This window comes from Erpetoichthys calabaricus, chromosome 5 (assembly GCF_900747795.2).
Source record: "Erpetoichthys calabaricus chromosome 5, fErpCal1.3, whole genome shotgun sequence".
Taxonomy (NCBI): Eukaryota; Metazoa; Chordata; class Cladistia; order Polypteriformes; family Polypteridae; genus Erpetoichthys; species Erpetoichthys calabaricus.
Window position 1 is genome coordinate 22,790,555 of NC_041398.2, and position 13,851 is coordinate 22,804,405.

Consider the following 13,851-nt stretch of genomic DNA (forward strand, 5'->3'; position numbering starts at 1 on the left):
TGATAGCACTGCTGAATGAGGAGTCCAAGGAGAAGGAAATGGAAGAAAGGCAGAGAGAAGGAATACTAGGAGCTGTAAGGAGAACATATGGTGAAGAAGAGCCAGAATCGACAGATGGAAGGAGAGAGGAAGAAAAAGAAGAGAAAGGAGTGGAGAGAGACATTTTGAAATTTATAGAAGACAAAACAGCAAAGGAAAAAGCTGAAAGCAGAATCGAACAATATTCGCAAGATATACTCTTCCATTCGGAAGAGATCATGGAAATTTTGAGTGGCACTGTAGCTTTAGGCCAAACACCTCCAAAGGCTATGATAGAAGATACAGGGCAGGAGAAGATGAAAGAATATGGGGTAAATGTAAATTAACCCCATGTTAAAATGGAAATTGGGCCCTGACCAATTGTCACCAGGCAATGCTGGGAAGGCAGAGGAAAGGGAGGTAATGGGCCAAGAATGGGGGGTAATACCCTCCTTTGTAGAAACTAAAGACATGGAAGGGTTCCTGTCCACAACAGGAATGAAAGGAGTGGACGAGTGGAAAACAGAAAAGGTGCAAAAAAAAAAAAAGTCAAGAAAAATGTAGGTGGAGTAAATAGGGGTAAACGAGGAGAAGAGGTAGGGGGGGGAATAAAAAAAAAAAAAAAAACTACCGGGAAGAAAAATGAAAGTTAAAATAGTAACAATAAATGTAAGGAGTATTGAGAGGAGAGGAGGAAAATCGCTTCCTCCTTTCTGAAGGATATTAAAGCAGATATATTTGTTTACAAGAGTGTAGCCTACCACATGAAATATCGTATGAAAGATATGAGGTGGATTGGGAAGAAGGTATGGCAATTTTTTTCAGGAACAAACGAAAATAAAAATGCTGGTCTTGGGATTCTAATAAAGAATCGAGATATAGAAATAAAAAAGGCTGAAGAAATAGTAAAGGGTGCACGTGGAGAGGGACAGGACAGAAAACTTCCTGAATAGATTGTTTTTATAGACAAAAATTATGAAGCAAAGAATTATTTGCAGCCAGTTTTTTTTTTTTTTTTTTGGACCACAGCATACTGGCAGTGGAAGTAGGAAAAAGGGAGTAAGGAAGAAAAAGATGTATGGAATCTGAATGTGAAATTGTTAGAAGATAAAAGAGGAGTATGAGCAATATTATAGAGGATGGACAACCCAAAAGGAATGGTGCGGGACACACAGAATGGTGGGAAATGAAGGAAAATACAAGAGATTTTCTAGAAAAAGGGCAAAGAAAGGACAAGGATAGAGAAAGAAGAAAAATTGCAGGAAAGACTTGAACATCTTTATTGACTGATATCGAAATAGAAACAAATTAGGGCAATAGAAGAATTAGTAAGTGTACAAGAAGAATAAAAAAATTTCAGGGTAGAGTTCAAGAACAAGAGGAAGGAGAAGTGCTCTCGATACTTCAAGAAAGTAAAGGAGAGGAGGAAAAAGACCAAAATAGTAGAAATAGATAAAGATGGAAATAGTAAAAGAAATAAGGGAAATGGTTCTGGCTCATTATAGAGAGAGAAAAAAAGAGGATATAGACCAAATGGTAAAAACGATAGACCGAAGATTTGAAGGAGAAAATAAAAGGAAAGCTTGTGTCGAGAAATAGAAATGGAAGAAGTGGAGTCAGCTGCTAAAATGTGCAGCAGAGGGAAAACTCCAGGGACGGATGATTTACCGATAAAATTTTATTTGGAATATAATAAGAAATGACATACATAGTTAGTTTGTTTCTTGGTCTTTTAGAATTTCTATAGATGACAGAAACAATGAAAAGTGGAATAATTATGCTCATTCCAAAACAGGAGGAAACCAAGAACATTAAAGGTTGGAGACCAATTACGCTGCTGTATCAGGACTACAAGATATTGAGAAGAGTTTTGGCAAATGGATTGAAAACAAATATTGAGAATGTAATAAAAGAACAGCAGGCATGTGTGTTACAGGGGAGAAGTGCAGCAGATTATCTGCATTTTAGACTTAATTTCATGAAAGAGAGAAAAACCTGGATGTCGGAATATTAAATTTAGATCTGGAGAAAGCATTTGATAGAATTGCACATAAATATATGTGCAAGATACTCCCAAAAATGGGAGTTCCCGAAGGTTTTCTGAACTGGATAAAAGTAGTGTATAAAGATATACGAAGTCGGATACAAGTAACTAACCGAGGAGATAAAGGTGAAATGTGGAGTAAGACAAGGGTGCCCGTTGTCAGCAGTGTTTATTCTGTGGATAGAGCCCTTATTAAATAAGATCAACTCCTCTTATAAAATGGTGTCACTCCTGAAGTACCAGGAAGTGGGGGGCAACAGATAAAAGTGTTTGCATATATGGATGACATAATAGTAAGAGATACATGGGAGTATAAATAAAGTAATAGAACATACAGAAGTGTTCTGTAGGGGGTAAGGTTCAACTTTAAACCTAAATAAGAGTGAATGGGGGAAATGGAAAGATAAACAACTAAGAAGAATAAGGTTATCAAATGTGGTGAAAGTATTAGGGATAAGATTTGGAGACGAGAGGATGGAGTGGAAAGAAATGGAAAAACAAACACAAACAGGGTTTTGGAGGTTAAGGAACCTGTCAATGGAAGAGAAGATATTTTTGATGAAGGCAGTTATAATCCCAAAACTATCCTACTTAGCAAATGTTTTTTTCCACCAAAGAAAATATTAAGAATTTTAAGAACGTGTTTTGTGTTTCTATGGGGGTCAAAATGTGAAAAATTATCAAGGAAGAAGGTAATGAAAAAGAAAATTGGAGGGAAAGAGGTTCTGAATATAGAAGGAGTTGGCTTTAAGACACACAGCAACTGTTAATATGGCATTAAATAAAACTGGGAACTTAGCGGACATGATCAGATATCTGTTAGGAACAGAATTGAGAAATGCAAAATTATTAAAAAATGCCAAATGGCAGACCCATTGCCTTTTTAATAAGCCAAAAAATAAAACAATAGTAAAATTTGTTAAAAGATTTCATGAGAGGAAGGAGATCACAAAATTTGGGGAAAAAAAAAAAAATCTTAAATATATAGAAAAAGATGAAATGGTACTAAAAATCCAAAAGCTCACTGAAGACCAAGCAAGAAAAGTGTGGTAGCAAAATGCAGACAAAGAATTAACGAATAAACAAAAAGACCTTGGGTGGATGACAGTACATGAAATCCTACCGACGCAGGCGGCCATGTACAAAAGGAGTCGCAAAAAGTTCAATATGTCCGAGGAAAAACTGCTCAGAGGTTGAAACATCAGAGCATGTGTTTTGAAACTGCAAAAAGGCACAAGACTTGTGGAATGAGGTGTTAAAGGAATGGAAAGGGAGGATAGGAAAAGAGGTGACTACAAAAGGTGTGTTGTATTGGTTAAAAGGGAAGCACTTAAATGTTAAAATGCTAGTAAGAAAATGGAAAATATAATAGAAAATGTGGTGGTGGAGGAATGAACTGGTGATTCATAACAGGACAATACAGAAATTGTTACAGAAATGTGAAAAGACAGTAGTGGAAGAAAGGAGGATAAAAGGACAAGGAAAAAAATGGCCTTAAAAAAAGGTAAAGACCTCAAAATAGAATTAAAAGGTGGGGATAAAAGGGGATATATACACACACAATATTAAAAAAAAAAAAAAAAAAAAAGGTTCTCCCAGGGCGAGGCTCATCCATTGCACTCCGGGTGTGCTGACACCTGCGATTTCCCCAAATGCGGGAAACTCGACTGCATAATTTGTGGTAGTGGGGGACTGCGTTCGCGCTTTCCCCAGATAACCTTGGTTCAAAAGAGACTGAAAAAGCTTTTCGTTGTGAAGTGGAAACTGGTTATTTTCGTTTTTTTACTTTACATTTATTCAAGCAGTATTTACCTGCTGAAATACCTGCTGAAATGTTTCAAATAAATGGTCAATCAAAGGACGTAGCTTGAACAAGCGGTCACGGTTTGGATCTTTCTTATCTGGCTCAGATAACGGGCAGCAGTCCAGTTGAGATGCTGGGGATACACCCACTCATCGCCATCATCCGATGCGTCGTCATTCACACTATCATGCAGCGCACGTTGCTGATCATCATTGTCGCTAAAATCTTCAGAACTGCTACAATCATGATCAGAATTTTTGTCCAAAATCGTCTGCAAAACCTCACTTGAAGTCAGTTTACGTTTCGCCATATTCACAGCTTTCACTTTCGAATCACATCACGTGAGCGGCCAATACAACCACCGAGTTGTCGAAATACAATGTAGTAATACCCACGCCAAACTGTCAGTTATACTACGCGCCAGGCATTCACATAACCATAGGCAAATGTGCCGGATAATTCCAGCAGTAAGGCGTCAGCAATAACGCTACGATGCCGGATATATCCGGCAGAGGGCGGTTAAGGGGTTAATTAAACCTGTGATAAACACCGAAGATCCTAAAGATTGATTTATTTATTTAAAGGAACACCCCCCCTAAAAATAATGATAAAAAATATAAATTTTAATTACTGTATTTATAAGAACTCGCCCCTATAAAAATAAGAAATATTAAAATTATTTAATTTCTACCTACCCACATGTGTATCATTGCTGCATTATTTAATATTTTTAACTTCTCTCACCTCCTTTGACAGCAGCATTGAACAGTGAGTGATGTGAAGAGAATAAAGTGGAGAGAAGTGGAACCGAGTGCACTCTTTCTTTCTTTCATCCATCCTTCCTTTTTGTGCAACTTTACTTATTTCAAGCTGCTTTACTTGCTGCCAAGTGACAACTTTCTCACACGGGTGAAAGGAGGAAAAGAAAGACAGGGAAAAGGGTGACCCCTGCTGGCAGAAAGGCAAAAGCTTACAGCACTCGGTATTCCCAGGCGGTCTCCCATCCAAGTACTAACCGAGCCCGACCCTGCTTAGCTTCCGAGATCGGACGAGATCGGGCGTATTCAAGGTGGTATGGCCGTAAACGAAAGCGGCAAGTTTTTCTCTCCCCATATAGGCAAGGCTGGAAGCCCTCTTTACTAAACGACAGCCCATTTTTTTTTTTTCTCTCCCATTTTTGTTTCTTTTGAAATTTTCAGAATGATTTTTGAATTTGAATGTTCTTTATCCTTTACGCCGGTCCCCTTCTGTCGGCTCTCTCACTGTCACCGACCAAATCCCGCCACGTATGTATAGATAGCCGGCAACCTCGTGTCGTTCCTAACGTGGAATCCCACAGTGGCATCAAAGGGCAAGCACCGGCTCTCGTCTTGGACGTGTACACAGCGCTGCCCCACATCTCCCTTCCCGAGGGTGCTTTACTGCTGTGCACGAGCGCCCACGCCGAGGGGTTCTCTCTCTCTCTCTCTCCGGAGTGCAGGGTCGCCTTCCTCTTTATTTGCCTCCAGCCGCCTGTCCACGCTGTTGGGCGGCTGTTTCTCATTCAGCATCCCGCCCAGTGTCTACCCCTTTTGTTTCTCTTCCAGCCAATATGCATACCAGCCACCCATCTCTGAAGCTTAAGAGCGAGATGCACCTTGGGTTTTTCTGGCGAAACCTGTCTAATAAGGAGGTGACGTCGGTGCAACCCCATCATCCGGGTCACGGAGCACACGGGCGTCCGGTCAGCTGCTACCTCATGCGCACTCCGGAGGCCGATGGAGCCCGAAGGACCGTGGACTGCGGAGCACGTCGCCCACCGGCGAGCGATGAAGCCGCGGAAGAGGGAGGTGGAGTGCCGGGCTGTACAACTCATACGTACCTGGCAGGGGAGATACCATCTCTCCTGTTTGGTATAGGGAACGTCTCATGGCCTTAGAATAAAGGGCAGTAGGTTGGCAGGTCCACCACTGTCTGGCTTTCATTAGGACGCGCCGGTTGAGTGGTTTTTTTTTTTTGTTTTATAGCCCTTTTTTCGGTATCCAGAGACGCTGGGAGCTGTTGAAGTAGTTTTTTTTTTTTTTTTTTTTTTTTTTTTAGGGGTGGTACCCTCTCTTCCCCTTGGTGTCTTTGCTGCAGGACTTCAAAGATGGTCACCGAAGAGGAAAGGAAGAACGCTGTCCGTTTTCAACTTGCTCAAGGGTAAAAAATGGACCGACAGACTTTTGTAGCCTCGATCCTGTTTGGAAGTTTGGGCTTCACTGCTCGTCAGGTAGGTTTTGTTTTTGCCTTCCATAATAGAGAGACCTTTGAGGTAGTCTTCACTAGCAACTTTTTAATGGAAAAATGCATAAAGACTTTTAACGAAAAGGCTCAAAGTGATAGAGCGCTAGGAAAGGTGACGATGCAACCTCTTGCACAGCGAGATTTAAAATCCGTGAATGTGGTGATGTTCTCAGAGAGGATCAAATACGAACCGATCCTGCAATGGATAGAAAGGTTTTGCGTGGTCCTATAGGTATGGATGAATTCGGAATTAAGACTGGGTACTACAGTTTCCTAATAAAACTGCCAAGAGATGAAAAGGGTGAGTTAAAACACCTCCCTCCTACAATCCAGATTGGAGGCGCAAGGGGCTTGATTTTTTACAATGGACAACCCAAGATTTGTCGTAAGTGCGAAGAAGAGGGGCATGTAGCCTCACAGTGCACAATGGAACGATGTGGAAATACGGGGCATATGGCAAGGAAATGCACCCAAAATATCCAATGCCACCTGTGCGGCGAAGAAAATCATGGTTACAAGGTGTGCCCAAAGTCGTACGCTAGTAAAATCAAGGAAAGCACAGTCAAGCCAATGACTATTAAAATAGTTAGCACAGAGGAGTCCAAGAATGAAGAGGAGAGAGAGAGAGAGAGAGAGAGGCCCAAACCTTTTTCAAACACCAGTAGGGGGAGGCGTCAGTGAAAAAAAGAAAATGATCCGGAAAGTAAAAAATGTAAGGATAGAAAATGTTAGAGAGGCAAGAGGAGGAGTAGAAGAAAAGGAAAATGAATGCCCTGCTGAAGGAGCACAACAAGAAATAGGGGAAAGGATTGGAGGACAGCATTAGGACAGCTATGGAGCTGGAGGAGATGAAAGAAATACTGAGCAATGCTCCCTCTTTAAGAACCCCAGGAGCAGAAGAAAACAAGGCAGGAACAAAAGAAAGTAGGTATGAGAGGGCAAGGAAAAGCGAAAACTGTGAAGCAAGAGCTTTAACGATTTTGGAAGAGGGCAGCGAAGAATTTGACAGTAACCCTTATTTAATAAGTAATCCATTTTTAAAAACATCCTTTTGAAGCCCTGTCAAGGGTCATGGAAGGGAAGGAGCAGGGAAGAAAAAGGAACCGGAAAACAAAAGAAAAAGATTGAGGAGAGAGATTCCCAACCAAAAAACAACTGATGAGAATCGCCTCGGTAAACATGAGGATGATAAAAGGGAAAACAAGACGACAAATAGTTTTCAGGTTCCTATGGAAGAGAAGACTGGATGTTATTTGCATACAGGAATGCAGGATACCAGGACTACAATCTTATACACATCTAGGGAAGGGATGGGAAGGTAAGGGGTTTTTTTTTTTTTTTTTTTTTTCAGGGTCCAATGACAACAGAAATGGCGGGATTGGCTTTCTGATAAAAAATGAAGACATTAAGGTTAAGGGTTTCGAGGAAGTAATCAGAGGTCACTTGGCTGTCCTAAGAATCGAACAGGGGGGGTCAAATATGTAATATTAATGTATATGCCCCCTGTGAAAAGAATGACAGGTTTGAGCGCTTTAAAAAGCTAAATTTGCTGTGTGGTGAGAGAGAGGACAAGGTCATTGTAGGAGATTTTAATAAAGGTAAGAAGGACAAAACCTCAGGCCTCCTAACGGAAATTTTAAAACCGCACCGTTTGAAAGATAATGGGAATCGAGGGAAAGGGATAGGAAGGAAATATACTTGGAAAGGGTGGAAAGGACGAACTTCCAGAATTGACTATTTTCACAGAGAGGGTTTTTAAAACAATTTTAAATTGACCCCTGTATTTTTCTCGGACCACCACCTTCTGCAAGTGGAGATCGAGGGAGGACAAAAGCAGGAAAGAGGTGCAGGTTTTTGGAAGCTTAATGTAGCCTTGTTAGAGGGGGAATTAGTAAGGAAAGAATACAGGGAAAAATGAGAAGTGGAAGACCCTAAAGGAAGCATGTGTAATGGTGGGAAATAGTCAAATTTAGAACACGTAAATTCTTTCAAAAGAAAGGAAGGGAAGAAAAAAAAACAGGAAAGAGAAGAATTTGAAGCCCTGCAAGATGAATTAGAAGGCCTCTACGAGGAAGAGAGCAAGGACGAGGAAACCAAGGCAGATAGAGACAAAGAAAAGGATGGCCAAGATCTATAAAAAAGAAGAAAAAAAGTTTCAAAGCCGGGTCCAAGAAAGTGAGGAGAATGAGAAATGTTCTCGTTTTTTCTTCAAAAAAAAAAAAAAATATCAAGGAGAGAAAGAGGAAGAGTTTATTAAAAAGTTGAAGGATCCAGAGGGTAACTTTAAAGAGAAGGAGGAGGAAAAAAAGGTTGTAGAGGACTATTATCAAATGCTATATCAGAAACAGAGTATAGATCCGGCGTGTCAGGGGGAAGCTCTAAAAAAAAAACTTATGCAGTAAGGTGGATGTAGAGGATCAGAGGAGAATGGTGGAAAAAATAACAACGGAAATCCGAGGAGCTATAAAACAGGGAAAGAGGGGGAAGACGCCAGGCACAGATGGATTGCCCCACGAATTTTACGAAACCTTTCTGGACTTAGAGGAAGACCTCTATAAGGAAATTATGGAGGGGAGCGATGTCCCAGAAACTTGGAAGAAAGGAATTATAACATTGATCCCGAAGAAAAAGGAGTCGGAAAATATATCTGACTGGAGACCAATAACACCCCTCTGCCAAGATAAGATATGGGTAAAAATAATTGCAAACCGAATGAAGGGTTTTTTAGAGCAAATAATTGGAACGGAACAAGTGTGTGCAGTGCCAGGGAGAACCATAGCGCACCACCATATCCTTATAAGGGACATATGTGAGTATGCAAGAAACGGGGGAATCTCCATAGGATTGGTCAACTTAGACCTGGAAAAGGCCTATGACTCTGTAAATCATGAGTTTATGTGGGAAACGCTCAAAAGGGTAGAAATCCCAGCAGGGGTGAGGAAAGCAATCAAAAGATGTTATTTAGGAACGACAGGGAGGGTGCTCCTAAATGGGAACCTAACAAAGGAGATCAATATTGAAAGAGGTATTAGAAAAGGCTGCCCTGTCTCAGCCATTTTATTTGTATTAGTCATTGAGCAACTGGTAAAGAAAATAAGAGACAATCCAAAGATAAGGTTTGGAGATACCAGGAAGCGGGGGACAGTCCGCAAAATGTAGTGTACATGGACGATATCACTCTGATAAGCAGAGACTGCCTATCGGTAAGGAAGGCCTTGGACGAAGTAGAGGAGTTTTCTAAGGCAGCAGGATTTCAATTAAATAAGGGGAAAACCGAGTGCCATCTGTAGGGCAAGTGGCAGGAGGACTTTGGGTACAATATGAAGGTACACAGAGGGGCAGTTAAAATACTAGGGATCCATTTTGGAGAGGAGAAAGAGGGAAGAAAGGACTGGAAGGAGATGGAAAGAAAAGTACATAAGCTCACAAGTCTCTGGAGGACTAGGAAATTAACATATGAGGGCAAAATCTTGTTAATTAAATCAATAATTTTGCCCAGGCTCTATTTTTTGGCAACAGTTTTTTTTACCGACAAAAGATATTTTAAAAAGAATTGAAAGAATATTTTTTTGGGGGTCTACTTTTGAGAAAGGTACTTAAACCTGTGATAAATACAGAAGATCCTATAGATTTATTTAAAGGAACAACCCCCCCTAAAAATGATTTTTTTATTAATTAATAATTTACTTATTGAATTTATATAAAGGAAACTCCCCCTATAAAAAAAATATTAAATTATTGATTATTTCTACCTACCCACATGTGTATCATTGCTGCATTATTAATATTTTTAAGTTCTCTCACCTCCTTTGACAGCAGCATGGAACAGTGAGTGATGTCAAGAGAATAAAGTGGAGAGAAGTAGAACCGAGTTCACTTTTTTTCTTTCATCCATCCCTTTTGTGCAACTTTACTTATTTCAAGCTGCTTTACTTGCTGCCAAGTGCCAGCTTTCTGACACGGGTGAAAGGAGGAAAAGAAAAAGACAGCGAAAAGGGTGACCCCTGCTGGCAGAAAGGCAAAAGCTTACAGCACCCGGTATTCCCAGGCGGTCTCCCATGCAAGTACTAACCGAGCCCGACCCTGCTTAGCTTCCAAGATCGGACGAGATCGGGCGTATTCAAGGTGGTATGGCCGTAAACGAGAAGGGCAAGTTTTTCTCTCCCCATATAGGCAAGGTTGGAAACCCTCTTTACTAAACGACAGCCCAATGTGTTTTTTTTATTTTGTTTTATTTCTCCTCCTCTTTTTCTTCCATTTTTATTCTTTTTGAAATTTTCAGAATGATTTTAATTTGAATGTTCTTTATCCTTTATGCTGGTCCCCTTCTGTCGGCTCTCTCGCTGTCGCCGACCAAGTCCCACCACCCCCGTGTATGTATAGATAGAATGGGAGGCAAATTCCAGAAATAGCCGGCAACCTCGTGTCCTTCCTAACGTGGAATCCCACAGTGGCATCAAAGGGCAAGCACCGGCTCTCGTCTCGGATGTGTACGCAGCGCTGCCCCGCATCTCCCATCCCCGAAGGTGCTTTGCTGCTGTGCGCGAGCGCCCACGCCAAGGGGTTCTCTCTCTCTCTCTCTCTCTGGGTCGCCTTCCACTTTTGCCGCTTTGCCTCCTGCCGTCTGTCCAAGCTGTTGGGCGGCTATTTCTCATTCAGCGTCTCGCCCAGTCTCTACCCCTTCTGTTTCTCTTCCAGCCAATAAGCTCCCGAGATGGGTGGATGATTTGCATAAGAGCAAGGTGCACCTTGGGTTTGCTGGTGAAACCTGTCTAATCAAGGAGGTGAGGTCGGTGCAACCCCATCATCCGGGTCACTGAGCACACTGGCGTCCGGTCAGCTGCTAGCTCGTGCGCATGCGCGCTCCAGAGGCCGAAGGAGCCCGAAGGTCCGATGACAGCGGGGCACGTCGCCTGCCGGCGAGCGATGAAGCCGCGGAAGAGGGAGGCTGAGTGCCAGGCTGTACAACTCCTACTTACCTGGCAGGGGAGATACCATTGTTTCTTCTCTGTCAGGTGTAGGGAGCACCCCATGGCCTTGGATCCAGAGCAGGATAGGTTGGTATGTCCACCATCCTGTTGTCTGCTTCCCTTGGTGCGCGGCGAATTAAAATTTTGCAGGTAAAAGATGGTGGAAGCATCGTATTCTAGCAGTTCGGTGGTAGGACCAGCCATGGATCAAGAACTTGGAGCGTCTGGGAGACTGGCTTCACGGATATTTGTGGATGGACGAGACAGGAGGAACGTGGTTCGATTCAAGTTAAAGGAAGGACAAATGGATCGAGGACATTTCAGCAAGGTGGTGTTGCAGAGGATCTTAACTGGTGAGATTGACTATCTTTTTGCTTTCCCGGGTAAGACTACCTTTGAAGTAGTGTTCAAGAACAGAGGGCTATATGATAAATGTCTGAGAATTGTGAGCAAGGAGAAAAATGATAATCCAGTTTTGGGGAGATTTTTAATCTTACCATTAAGTGATAGACTGGATAAAAAAATAAATGTTATAATGTAGACAGAGAAGGTCAGAATGCAGGATGCTTCAACTTGTGATGTTAAAGCAAGTATGCAGATGACAGATGAAGAATGCATAAAGAATGGGCAATATAGATTTGATGTGGTATTGAGAAAAGATGATGAAACCGAAGAGGTGAGACATTTGCCTCCACTTATTCAAATTGGGACAGTGAGGGGGCACGTGTTTTACCCAGGCCAACCTCAAGTATGTAGAAGATGTGGAGGCGAAGGACATAAAGCAGTGGAGTGCGAGAAAATTAGATGCAGAAATTGTAAAGAGGAGGGACATAGCTCAAGGGAATGTAGGAAACCGATAAAATTATTATCTATGTGGGCAGGAGGCGCATGTATTTCATGAGGGTCCGGTCTCTTATGTCAACATAGTTAAGAGGAACAGGAGGAATGAGGAGAAAGTGATAGCGCTTTTAGACGAAGAGTCCGAGGAAGAAAGAAATGGAAGAAAAAAAGTGAAAGTTTGCAAGAAGCAGAGAGGAGGAAGGTTGACGAAGAGATTATAAAATCTGCAGAAATGAGGAGTAGAGAGTATGAAGAAGAAGAATTTAAGAGTAGTAGAGAAAGTGACTTCTTGGCCTTTGGGAGATAAGGCGGAGACGACGATAGTAGAAAAGAGACTGGAGCAGTCATCACAAAATATTCTATTTCATACAGAAGAGATTATGGAAATATTAAGTGGAGTGGCAATCCTGTGTCAATCACCACAGAAGGAGTTGATAGAAAATCCAGGTCAGGAAAAAATAAAAGAAAATAGTGATGCAAGTCAACCTTGGTTTACAAAAAAAACGTGGGCCAGATTTAATATCACCAGTTGGTCCTGAAAAAATAGACGAAGATGAAGGGAAAGTGCAGGAATGGGGGTTAGCTCCCTCTTATTTGGAGGCAAAGGATATGGAAGGATTTGTATGTACGACAAAGATGAAAGGAGTAGAAGAATGGAAAACAGAGAAGCTGCAAAGAAACCAAAGAAAAATATTCCCACTGTAATGAAAGGAAAAATGAGGTGAGGTAGACCACACTACCATAAGGAAAAAATGAAAGTTAAAATATTGACCTTGAATGTTAGAAGCATTCAAAAGGAAAGAGGAGGAAAATTGTTTTCTCTTATTTAAGAAGTTTGCCGGTCGATGTAATTTGTATTCAAGAATGTGGTTTACCCTTTAGAAAATTATGAGAATACAAAGAGGACTGGAAAGAAGGTGAAGCTATATTTTCAGGGACTAATGAGAATAAAAATGCAGGGGTTGGGGTGTTAATCAAGAATAAAGAAATTGCAATTAAAGAATATGATGAAATAGTAAAGGGGAGATTGATAAAGATCAAATTGTCCATAACAGGAAATATGGTCACTTTGATTAATGTATATGCCCCAACGACACCCGTCCAGAGGATGGAAGTTTTCAATTTATTTGAAGCAGTAATGGCGACAGAAAATAACTTGATGGTGGTAGGGGACTTAAACTGCTCGAGTGACCAAGAACAAAGGGGTCAACAGGTAGACAAAACTGTCAAAAAGTTAATAGAAATTATAAAGGACTGTCAAATAAATGTCTTTAGGGAACTAAAAAAAAAAAAAAAAAAAAAAAAAAGAAGAGAAAGGCTGTACTTGGAAAGGAGCACGGGGGAAGTCCTCCAGAATAGATTATATTTTGGTAGATAATTATGTACCAAGGAAGTGTAAATTAAGGCCAGTTTTTTTTTTTCGGATCACTGCAGTTTAGAAGCGGAAGTAGAGAAAGAAACAGAAGAGGAGATAAAGGTTTTTGTGTGGAAATTGAATGTAACTCTGCTGGAGGACAAAAAAATGAGAGGAATATAAACAACGCTATAGGGGGTGGGAAACATTGAAAGACTGGTGTGGAAGCCAGAAAGTGGTGGGAATTAATGAAAAAAGAATACGAGGGAATTTTTTCAAAAAAAAAAAAAAAAAAAAAAAAAAAAAAAGTAAAGAAAGGAGTAGGGAAGAAAAAGAAGAAAATACTACAGTATGAACTGGAACAATTATACAGATTTGAGGACATCAATGAAGAAAGAGAAATAAAGAATCATAAAAGAACAATTGGGGAAAATGTATAAGAAGAGAGAGGAGAAGGTAAAGTTTCAGAGCAGAGTCAGAGAGCAAGAAGAGGGAGAGAAATGCTCTCAATTCTTCTTTAAGAAGGTGAAGGAGAGGAGATGACAGACAAGGATAG

At 41.0% G+C, this 13,851-nt stretch overlaps 1 protein-coding gene, 2 non-coding genes and 1 pseudogene across 3 annotated transcripts in view; 2 read left to right on the top strand and 2 right to left on the bottom strand.

The window, feature by feature from the left end:
• Positions 1-13,851, top strand: part of LOC127527749 (zinc finger CCHC domain-containing protein 3) — a 227,314-nt gene that overhangs the window by 978 nt on the left and 212,485 nt on the right. The gene's annotated exons all lie outside the window — the stretch shown is intronic.
• LOC114642429 (uncharacterized) lies at positions 3,583-3,775 on the top strand (annotated as a pseudogene).
• LOC114642428 (5S ribosomal RNA) lies at positions 4,834-4,952 on the bottom strand. Its single transcript, XR_003714528.1, has one exon. It is a non-coding gene; the product is annotated as a 5S ribosomal RNA (ribosomal RNA).
• Positions 10,155-10,273, bottom strand: LOC114642432 (5S ribosomal RNA). Its single transcript, XR_003714531.1, has one exon. It is a non-coding gene; the product is annotated as a 5S ribosomal RNA (ribosomal RNA).